The 7,414-nt window shown below is 35.3% G+C and overlaps 1 pseudogene across 1 annotated transcript; it reads left to right on the top strand.

Moving 5' to 3' along the window:
• Positions 1 to 2,345: 2,345 nt before the first annotated feature.
• Positions 2,346 to 3,311, top strand: LOC306659057 (small ribosomal subunit protein uS2-like; annotated as a pseudogene). The gene has a single exon. The product of its transcript is annotated as a small ribosomal subunit protein uS2-like (transcript).
• Positions 3,312 to 7,414: the final 4,103 nt, after the last annotated feature.

Below are 7,414 nucleotides of genomic sequence, written 5' to 3'. Positions count from 1 at the left end.
GGTGCTCTCTTAAACTTTTTCCTACAACTGAAAAATGAGAATTTGATCTAATTGTGAAGAGCATTGTGGGTCATAAGGAGATTGTGCTATTTTTGTAATGAAGAAAAAACCAAAGAATTGCAAGATGTGACATAATTTTATAAGTAATTTATATATGTGTAGTATAAAATAAAACTAAAAAAAACTCCAAAAAATAACAAAGCAAAATCATCAGAATCAAGGACAAAGATGTTGGAAAGGGAGTCTCCATAATACTACAATCAATTGTTAAATTGAATATACATATATATATATATATATATATATACACACACACATATATACACCACAATATTTATATACATTATACATATATACATATTACATATATACATTTATATACATTATACATATATACATATTAGCAATAATATGTATATATTATTGCTATTGCATATTATTGGACAATAAATACTATAGAACAGCAGCAGTCCTTGAAAGCAGGATAATAAAGAAGGAGAGCTCATGTTTGTTGTTTCTTTTAGTCTGTAGGTGAGGTATGGTGGAAGAAAAGTATTTGCAAAATCCTCATATAAAGGACTTCTATCCAAAACATAGGAGAAACTTAAAGAAAAATAAGAAAAATAATCATTCTAAAAAGTGAAATAAACATCTGAAATAGACATCATGTTACCAATAAGGATGGCAAATAAGCATAAACATAGATCCTTAAACTTATATGCAATTAAAACAATGAAATACCACTGTATACCCATCAGAATGGCTAAAATTACAGTGACAATATCAACTCCTGGAGAGGACACAAAGGAACATGAACTCTCATTAATTATTACTATAAATTCAGAAGTTAGAGTCACTTTGGAAAAGAGTTTTGGCAGCTTCTTGCAAAACCTCTCATACTCTTACTAGACTATCTAGCAAGCACTTGCTAGGTATTTGACCAAATAAGTAAAAAACACATACACACAATAAATACTCATGAATGTTTACAGCAGACTCCTTTATAATTCCCAAATAATGAAAGCAATTAAGATATCTTTCAGTAGGAAAATGCATAAACTGTGAGATATCCATAAAATGAGGGATAATTAAAAATAAATATTTCAAAAGATGTTTAATAACTTTTATAAAATTTTATAATGTAATATGTATAAATATACATGTAATATTTATGTATGTATATATATACATATATATATATATATATACAGAAGAACTGAATATGTTGAAAAACATGCATTTTTGTCTCAATATTTTTAGATTTCAACCTTTTACCTGTTACGGTATAAATATGAAGTGTCCCCCAAAAGTCCATGTGAGAGACAATGCAAAAAAATTCAGAGGTGAAATGACTGGCTTCTGAGAGCCTTAAACCAATCAATGCATTAATCCACTTGAATGGATTAACTGGGGGATAAGTGCAGGCAGATAGGGTGGAGGTGGTTCTCTGGGAACATGACTTTGGGATATATATTTTATCCCTGGTGAGCAAGAACTCCTTGTGCTTCCAAATTTTCAAGTCCTGAGCTGATTTTTTTTTTTCCCAAACATGACCCTCTGCCATGGTGTTGTGCCTTACTTTGGTCCCAGAGCAATGGAGTTGGCTGTCTATGGACTGAAACCTATGAAACCACGAGCCCCAAATAAACTTTTCCTCCTCTAAAATTGTATTTGTCAGTTTTGGTCACAGTGGCAAAAAAGCTGACTAACACATTACACATTGATCTAGACAATCTACATTTTAAAAATTGACAAAATGAGTCCTTTATATTGAAAGATTAGTGATTTAACATAGGAAGAATTCTTTTTAAGAAGGACATTTGCTTACATAATCTGAGTTCAAGACTTTAAGCGACAATAATCATCAGATTGGGATAATTGTTGCACTAGTACAGTTTTTTTATAACAAAATATTTGTGATGGTAATTTACAAATGACAAAAATTTATTATCTCTCATTATGAATGTTGGGAAATCCAAGAACAAGTTACTGGTGGATTAGCTGTCTGGGGAAGGCTGCTTTCTGCTTCCAAGTTGGTGCCTCATGCTCCATCCTTAAAAGGTAGAAAAAAACCAACTCCTTTTCCTACACAGCAGAAGAAATACAAGAGCAAAAGGGACATTACTCTCTGAAGTCTTTTTTTATAAAGGCATTTGATCCCATTCACAAGAGTAGAACTCTTTGTGACTTAATCACTTCCCAAAATGTCTCACTTTCTTATATCACCACCTGGGGGTTTAGATTCCAATATATGAATTTTGGAGGGACACATATATTCCAATTACAGCAATGGTGTAATTATAATTATAATAATCCCTTTCCATGCTACCCAGGAAAGGGTCCATATGGCATTGTTCTTGATTCCCATTGTAACTTAAAGGGAAACTGTCACAATGTCCGGAGCCCTTGATGTCCTGCAAATGAAGGAAGAGGATGTCCTCAAATTCCTTGCAGCAGGAACCCACTTAGGTGGCATCAACCTTGATTTCCAGATGGAATAATATATCTACAAAAGGAAAAGTGATGGCATATACATCATAAATCTGAAGAGGATCTGGGAGAAGCTTCTCCCGGCAGCTCGTGCCATCGAGAACCCTGCCGATGTCAGTGTCATATCCTCTGGGAATACTGGCCAGCGGGCTGTGCTGAAGTTTGCTGCTGCCACTTGGAGCCACTCCTATTGCTGGTCGCTTCACTACTGGAGCCTTCACTAACCAGATCCAGGCAGCCTTCCGGGAGCCAAGTCTTCTGATGGTTACTGATCCCAGGGCTGACCACCAGCCTCTTACATAGATGACATAAGCATCTTATGTCAATCTGCCCACCATTGCTCTGCATAACAGACTCTCCTCTGCGTTATGCAACAATAAGGGAGCCACTCCATGCAACAATAAGGGAGCTCATTCTGTGGGTCTTATGTGGTGGATGCTGGCCCGAGAAGTTCTGTGCATGCGTGGCACCATTTCCCATGAACACCCCTGGGAGGTCACACCTGATCTCTACTTCTACTGAGATCCTGAAGAGATTGAAAAGGAAGAGCAGGCTGCTGCTGAAAAAGCTGTGACCAAGGAGGAATTTCAGGGTGAATGGACTGTTCCAGCTCCTGAGTTCACTGCTGCTCAACCTGAGGTTGCAGACTGATCTGAAGGTATGCAGGTGCCCTCTGTGCCTGTCCAGCAGTTCCCTGCTGAAGACTGGAGTGCCCAGCCGGCCACTGAAGACTGGTCTCAGCTCCCACTGCTCAGGCTACTGAGTGGGTAGGAACAACCACAGAGTGGTCTTGAGCTGTTCTGCAGAAACTTATTAAGCAAAATGGAAAAAGGTTACGGAAAATAAACACTAGTTTCTTTAAAAAAAAAAATTATAATAAAATGCTCAGTCAGTGTAACATGAAAGAATGCATTAATAACCTGCAAATACAGAGTACATTGATTTTTAACAAAGATAATATTTACAGGTAGTTGGAAGTGTGAGAACATCTTTTTAACAAGTGATGCCTAAAGAAAATATAAATATATACAAATTGAACTTTGACCACTATCTCATGCCAGGACCTAAAATACCAAACTCAACATAAAAGCAAATCTGAAACTTACATTAGTAAGTGTAAGAGTATGTACTTCAGGGAAGGCAAATATTCCTTATAAATCCCAAGAAAATCACCAAGTGCAAAAGGAAAAATGATTCATTGGAATTTCTACTTTCTTGTGGTTAAAACATACATTCATCAAGAAACAGGATGGGCAAAGTTAAAAATATTTTCCTGGAAGTACTATTTCTAATATGGTCTTAGGTCATAATTGTATATAAAACTTCTAAAACTCAATAAAATAAATCTTTGACCCACCAAATTTTAAAGCAATCTACAGTTCAAACCCAAAGACAGAAATATGGCTGATAAGTTCATATGTAGTCATGTTGAACGTCATTAGTCATTAGGGAAATGTAAATGAATAAGTCCCCATTTTGCATTCACTAAAACAGCTGAAATTTAAGAAGACTGACAGTGGGAAAAAGTGACAGCAATTAATTTTTATATTAGTAGCAATGATATATGTTGTTATATTAGATTTGGAAAAATATTTGTCAACTTTTTTTGTAATGTTAAATATGAATCTACCCCATGATCTGGAATCTGCAATATAAAGTCATAAATCAATAAAATATTTGATGGGAGTGTTGTAGCAGTTTTATTAAATCAGAAAGTGGAAACTATTTCATATGCTCATCAATAGAAGATTAAATAAACAAAATGTGATACTTTATGAAATGAAATAATACTCTACAAGGAAAAAAGAATGAATTATATATCAATATATTAACATAACTGTTTGAGAAAAGTAAGACAGACAAACATAGGTGACAACACATAAATTAAACTGGTTTAGGTTTTGGGAGATTTTTCTTTTATATTTGTAGTAGAATAATACAACATTCTTTAGATCAATTTTATGTTTAAGAACCAAAATTGTTGTCACCTTACTGCTTGGTCTCCTGCAGTATTTTTCTTATTTTAAATCTATTTTTTCTTGTGACTCTAAGATGGCTACCATTTACATTTCATTTACATTCAGTAGATTGGGGAGATTGACCTGTAAATTTCTTAAGAACAAGTAAATGTTTGCCCCAGAAACCCAATAGCAGATGTCTCCTCAAAACTCACTGACTGAAAATGAAATAGAATTTGTCTAACCAACACCATAAGAGGAAAGAGATTCATGTAAATGGATTAATTAGCTCAACATAGGGTAAAAATGATTCATTGGACTAATGAAATGCTTGAGAAGTAAAAAAAAATTACATGGCTACCATCTTAAACACAATATTTTTTAAAAAAATTTAGTTTAAAACATATTTCCTGTTATATTAAAGAGAGTCCACCAAGCCAAGTTGAGTAAGCTAGTTTTTATTTTAGATATGTAACCCTAAATGCGCACAGTAGGTAAAGAAAGTAGGAAGCATCCATAAACATTATTTTAGAGAGTTCTATTTCTAATCAGATGTGCTGTGCTCCATATAATGTGAGCCTTATTTCATTTAAAATATCAAAGTTGCACAATTTAAAAACATGTAGATGGTGGAGAAAATTGTGAAAACCTTTTTGGTTTTAATGAGGAGACAAATTTTGTTATCAAAAGAGAAATTTTAAAAAATTTGTAGGAAAACAATGATTCTGGCTAATATAATAAAATGTCACATGAAAGTAGGAGGTCACATTTTCTGCTCCACTGAGAATGCTGGGCTACTTTTCAAAATCTTAATTGTTCTTACATTGTTGACATATCAGAAACAAGAGATGTTAGTTTTGAAATGACTAACTCTTTTAAAAGCCATCTGCAGGCACACAGGGTGGTGTGCCAACAGTTGGTATTAAAAAAGTCACTCAGCTCATTAGTGATTCCAATTAGCTGATATGTACAGTGCAGAACCCCGACAGGTTGCATCAACTGCCATGTGAAATCTGGGCAGGATTCTCAGCTGTGGAAAGGTCTGGCAAAATGGAACACCTGGACCTCCCAGTGCAGACAGGTACATCTTCCAATATCACTGATATCATTTAAAATTCTACTTAACATATATATTTTAATCAGAAGGGCATCTAGATCAAAATGGGGCATCTTTCTAAGGTAATATTTAGATCTAATAATTTCAATTCAAGACAAATATTGATGCTTTTTGCATGTATATATATATTTTTAAAATGAAAATCACTTTAGGTCAAGGAAACATCTTAAGCTTCTCCAAATAGGTTCTGAGGCACATTTATCTTATTTTCAAAACACAATGTTGTGACAAATGTATAGTCATCTGTGTTCCAAAGTGAAACTTCAACACTCGAGGAAAGTTCAGAATCAATACAAAATCATAACCAAAAATAACAATTCAGTGTTCATAAACTAGTTATTATGGTTAAAGATGAGAAAAATGAATTTTATGGAATGTCAACAAATATTCATTACCTAAAATCATTCCAAAAAGTCTTACATCCATTACTTAGTTTCATGTAACATTTCAGTTAATTATATTGCATAAGAGGCCATATGTGTGCACACAGAGCATCAATATAACTATGGAAGATCCTTTTTTACCTATTTGTATTGTTCCTAATAGGAATAATGAAATTTTTACACATGTAAGTTTAGCTAAGCCTTATCAAACCCATCTTCATTACAAATCTCTTATATGCATTGAATTTCAGCAGAAATAATTGACAAGTATCAACCATGGTTTTAATGTGGTAGGTAGAGGAGTTTCTTAGTAATTACCTGAAAGTAGCAAATCAAAATTAATGGATAATTCTCAGAAGTATGTTTAAATATTAACTTTAGTTTTTATTAACACATAAAATTGTAGAAATTCCTATTTTTAGGCACAATAATTTAGTATTCTGCTTGACATAATGCACATTTAAGTATTTTATACATCTACTACAACATGGATAAGTCTTGAGGACTTAAGTGAAATAAGCCAATCACAAAGACACATACTGTATTGACGCCGTCCAGTGGAGTCAATTCGGCATGGGAGACAAACTGGGCAGCGAGACTCTTGAATTTGAAGCAGTTTATTGATGATTCAGGAACGGGGAACACCAGCACTGGAGAGCCAGCTTATATTCCCTCCAGGAGGCGAAAGGTAGGGTCAACACTAGTTAAGCCAAGATCAGGCGAGGAGCTAGCTGTCCAATCACCGTAAAGGTCAAACAGGCACAGCAGGAGTACTGGGGAATACATGTGCATGCTTGTGTGTGTGGACTTATTTGAATACAGCCAATGATAAAGCACTTGGGTGTGTCTACCTTAACCGACTTCCTCACCCCTATGTGATCAAAACAACTTCTGGCTGGTTGCCAGCCGCCATCTTGGCATAGTCCACATGGCATAGCCCCCAACACTGTATGACCCCTCTTACATGAATTACTAAGAGTAGTGAAAGTCATAAGACAGGGAGTAAAATTGCAATTATCAGAGTCTAGGAAAAGGGGGATGGGACTAATTGTTAATGGGTATATTGGTTCAGTTTTGTGGCTGGCTGGGGTAATGGTGGCACAACCAATTGAAGGTGCTTAATGCCACACTTGAATTTGATTAAGGTACTGTCTCATCCTCAGTGCAGTTGTGCAAGGACAGTTGGGTAGGTTGAGGGAAGGCCAAAGAAAGTGCCGGGAGATAGGATGGAAAACGTGACTTGTTGGAGAAAGTTTACAAGGTGTCAGACACTGCTGTAAGAAGAGTTCTGAAGCAACAGGCTGGCAGCAATGGGCTGACCTCTGTCCTTCAGGTGCTGTGTATGTGCCAGAAAATGCTTTCTACAGACTCACTAACCTGCCCCTTTGCTCTGTGTACATAAGAGAAAGCCAGTGTCCTTCAAGATAGCAAGCTTCTGCACTTTCAACCCAGACTTGCTCTCCCTG

The sequence above is a fragment of the Sciurus vulgaris genome, assembly GCF_902686455.1.
Source record: "Sciurus vulgaris genome assembly, chromosome: 4".
NCBI lineage: Eukaryota > Metazoa > Chordata > Mammalia > Rodentia > Sciuridae > Sciurus > Sciurus vulgaris.
The sequence above is the reverse complement of the archived record's forward strand: the minus strand, read 5'-3'. Positions and strand labels throughout refer to the sequence as shown.